Here is a 5000-nt window from a genome sequence, read left to right as displayed (position 1 = left end):
GAGAGAGAGAGAGTATCTATATGTGTTATACACACATACATACATTCATACATGTATGTATGTATGTATGTATGTATGTTTTGATTTGGGGAGTTTCAATAAAGTGTGCACATATTTTTGACACTAATTAATCAGTTGTAAGTCCACTTTTTCAAGCTATTGGCTACATATGCATATAGATCCATACAACAACGCACTCAGACTCACATACACAGACACACGTGCGTGCGCGTACACAGGGTTCTATACACATTAACATTGAAACGTGTATATACACATTTGCACTGCATCGATGTGACAGGAATAAGTTCAGTTGAACTTTTAAGATTGCAGAGATCTGTTTGATGGGGGTGGGGTGGAAGAGGATGTGCAGTGGCGGTGGGGAGAAAAACTTAATTGTTGAAAGTAAAGAAAAAGAAAAGGAAAAAAAAACATCGCTAAGTCTGTTATTTTATGTTGCTGACATTTTTGACTGATGTGACATTGGAAAGAAGGTCAAATAATCAATTTATTCAAGAAAGTAATAATAATAATAATAATAATAATAATAATAATAATAATAATAATAATAATAATAATAATAATAATAATGATGATGATGATGATGATAATGATAATCTTGAAAAATAGGTAAAAAGTAAAAAGTGTATTTAGAAAATAGGAACGGGAAAAGTGAAGTGGGGGGAAAAAGCGTGGAAATAGGAATAAAAACATGAAAACTCGCAGAAAAAAAGATTATTGGTCAGGAGGAAACTGAAAAAAATAAATCTGTTTATGGTTCGGCAGAAGAGAAAAAGAGACAGAAAGAGAAAGACTGAGGGAGAGAGAGAGAGAGAGAGAGAGAGGGAAGAGAGAGAGGGTGAGAGGGAGAGATAGAGAGTGGGAGAGAGGGAGAGAGAGAGAGAGAGAGAGAGAGTGAGAGAGAGAGAGAGAGAGAGAGAGAGAGAGAGAGAGAAATCAGGCCAGGAAAGATGTAGAACAGAAGTTTATTATTGCTGTGTTGTGTCATTATTATTATCATTATTATTATTATTATTATTATTATCATTATTATTGTTATTATTATTGCTATTATTGTTATCAGTTTTTGTTAATGTTATTTTTTGTTGGTGGTGGTGTCGTTTGTTGCATTTCTGTTGTTTTTTACTAATATTTTTTTTTAAATATTACTATTGTTTTTATTTAGTGTTGTTTTTCACTATTCGGTTTCGTCCTTTAGATTTGTTTTTACGCTTATATCTTTTGGCTCTTTTTATTTCATCTTTCGTTTCGTTGTATGTTGTTGTTGTTGTTGTTGTCGTTTGTTATTGTGTTTACTTTTGTTTTTTACATCCATTTTGTTGTTACTTTCAAAGGTTTAAATTTTTCTATATACCCTCCTATTTTTTGTTTCCCTCAGTTGTTATTGCTGTCACTGTTGTTGTTGTTGTTGTTTCACATTTTGTACTTCTTAATCACATGTGACTTTATTTTCTTAACATTTCTGGGGTTTTTTTTCTATTCATTTATTTATTTATCTATTCATTTATGTTTGTGTCCAAACAGGTTGTTGGGGGTGGTGATGGGGCTTGTAATCATGTAAATTTGTGTATGTATGTGTGTGTGTGTGTGTGTGTGTGTGTGTGTGTGTGTGTGTGTGTGTTTTATCTATGTGATAGTTGTCGTTTACTTACCTATTCTGATATGTGTGAAAGTGAGAAAGAGAAATAAATAGTGAGAGAGTTGTTTGTATATATAATAGAATACAGAGTATATAATATAATATAAAATGTATAATATAATATAAAAACTCTTGAATCCGACGGAGCTAGAGGTGGTCGGCAATGTAAAAAAAAAAATAGTTAATATAATTTCTAAACCACGTTTGTGTGTCGTTGAGAGGGGGGAGTCGGGGTGGTGTTACAGGATAGGGAGCTTCCTTGATCAAATTGTGTGTGTTTGTGCGTGCGCACGTATGTGTGCGTGTATGTATGTACCTATGTGTATGTGTGTTTGTGTGTTTCTGCCTTGTATGTGTTTCATTTCTAGTGAGTATATATACATATGTGTAGATGCATTCCAGCTATGACACTGACACTGTAAATAAATATCTTTGTGTATATATGTATGTATGTATGTATGTATGTATGTATGTACGTGTGTGTGTGTGTGTGTGTGTATGTGTGTGTATGTATGCATATACGTGTGTATGTGTGTGTGTGTTATGTGAGGGAGAAAAGATGGCAGAGAAAGAGAGGTGATGACGCTGAGGATGATGATGATGATGACGATGATGATGATGATGATGATAATGATGATGATGATGATGATGATGATGATGATGATGATGATGAAAGTACTTTACGCTTGGCAATCTCTGAGAGACATACAAATTGATACCAAATTTCTGATGGTGTTAATACTGTTTCGTTTCATTGCTATAATGTATTGTAGAAGATGTGTATAGATTTTTTTTTCTAGCCAACGTTGTATCGCCACAACGGCTGTGAACATTACTTCTGTGTACATAAAATGTGTTCGCAAACAAAGAAAGAAACAACTGTAAATACAACTCATTTCAATTCTGTCTGCAGTTTCATCGGTAACTGTGCACCATCTTCAACTGTCCACGAACACCGATGTTTGTGGCTGAAGTAAACTAGGTAAACCAATTTGCATATCTGGTAGCTTGTGGGAATACTAAAATAGTGATTTGTGATTGATACCAAATATTTGATCTTTCGGTTGTTGTTGTTGTTGTTGTTGCTGTTGCTGTTGTTGTTGTTGTTGTTGTTGTTGTTGTTGTTTGGATCCAAATCAAACCTGTGTAAATCTATAATCAAAAGCATTACACCAATGACTATTTTATCCTCCTCTCATATACAGGACTATGTCATTGAGTATGTCGTTCCCTTTTCAAGTTGGTAGGATGTCATTTAAAGGAAACATCGCGACTTCTGGATATCTATGGAGACCTTTGTTGAGGTCAGCCTTAATTGATCAGATGTATCTTTGACCTAAGACGCTCTACCCATGGCCACCTCATCTTCTATCTAGACATTCTGCATTCAATTTTACGTTATTCAATGTGTTATTTTCTTTTTAAAGACAAACTGTTGGAAGGTCATATGTGGAATACTTAAAATTCTAGTTCTGTTCGGTCAGTCAGTGCTAATGTACGGTTAAACAGCAACTACAATCAATGAACTGGTCTATCTAACTGTTGAAAGGAAGAGTCTATGATACAGCGTTATATAACCGGTGGTGGCTTTATCTTCTAAAACATCCCCAACAATTCTGAGATGAAATATTTACAAAGAGCTTCCCGAAGAAGACAAACATAAACCAATTCAACACAAGATGGTTTTTAATAGTACATTTACAAGGTGCATTCCAGAAAGTTTAAGACTTCTTCAGGAGACATATTTATTAATTTCAATGCACTTAATTCTAGTCTCCTTGACTCTAATGCACTTGTTGTAGCGCTCCAGCCACTTCGTACAGGTTCCATAGATGTCTTCCAAAGTGAAGGTATCCATAATCCTGTCATAGACCCCTCATCTTCTCAATGTCTTCAAAACAACTGTCCCTGAGGTTCTCCTTCAGCCTGTGGACAGTAAAGAGGGTGAGGGACACTTGCGATATCCATCTATGTCAAGTTGTTGATTACCAGAATGGAATTGTGGACTGTTGCATTGTCTGGGTGCAGGTTCTCTGGTTTCTTACGACGAAATCTCTTCTTCAACTCCCTCTAAACCTCAACAAAGTACTTTTTGTTGACCGACTGACCAGGGGGAACCCATTGGATGTAGATGACGCTCTTACTGTCGAAAAAAGGGGTCATGAGCTCCGTTGTGGACTTGTTTTGCTTGGCCTTTTGTACCAAATGCTCGGCTCATATGAAGACTATAAGCAGTCTGGATCATTTCATAAATTGCTGTAGCATTATTCTCAGTTTAACAGAAAACTTTATTGTATAACGAGCCTCCAAATTGTCTTCATCTCCCGACTGCATTCCGCAAATCAGTCAGCTGTAATAAATAGTATTTTGTAGGGTGTCTTCAAAGTGCTGCTACTGCCGTCCCCTTCAATCTAGATTGACAAAAATTGGCAAGTCAGCTTATGAAATGTATAGTAATGATATGTTAAAATTATAATAATCCAGGACTGTTATAACAGCTTCTCTTAAAAAGAGTTTTAAAACTTCTGGAATGCACCTCGTATTTCTATTATTTAATGAATAATATCCCTTAATGATAAAATATTTCATGAATGTAGCCTGGATTTGAACCCCAGTGCTGTAAAATATAGTTTTATTATGTGTTTTTTAACTGCCAGTATCATCTATCATTGTTTTTAGTATTTCTATGCTGGAGTGATAGGAATCGTGTAAAGTGCCGGAATCAATATGATGTTGTCATTAGTTATGTCTTTTCACGTTCAAAGTTCAAGTCCTGCCGCGGTTAATTAGGTCTCTTATATTCATGACAACAATAATTAAATAAATATCAGTGATGTACAAGGATTGATTCAATCAATTTTACTTTTACAAATATGTTTTACACTGCAGAAAATAAAATCAATTTCCACTCCTACGACACGAAATGAACCAATGTCGTGGGGGGGGGGCGTCTTCATGGTATTTCGATCTGCCAGAAATAGCAACCATATCTCTCTTAATTAAATCTTTTTTAAAAAAGGGGGCAGAATGTGGTTTTAGACACAATGTGATTGAAAAAGAGAAAAAAAAAAAGAAAAAAAGCAATATGCCGAAGGTTGGAATGAGATATGTTGATCATGAGTCCACTCCTTCGGAATTGACCAAGTGTTAAACAACAATATCAACAACTTCACAATTACCTCATATCCATCCATGAAAATCAATGGATGTTAAACAAGACCGGAGCAGACGTTGGTACACGTTGGCGAGTCCAAAAATACTGATGACAAAACAAGTCTGACAAATCAAGTCGTTGATTAAACAAGCGATCGTTCAGTAAATAGATTGTTTTATTGGCTAA

Source organism: Octopus bimaculoides, chromosome 15 (genome assembly GCF_046866305.1).
Source record: "Octopus bimaculoides isolate indiv1 chromosome 15, ASM4686630v1, whole genome shotgun sequence".
Lineage (NCBI taxonomy): Eukaryota > Metazoa > Mollusca > Cephalopoda > Octopoda > Octopodidae > Octopus > Octopus bimaculoides.
This window is presented reverse-complemented; position numbering follows the sequence as displayed.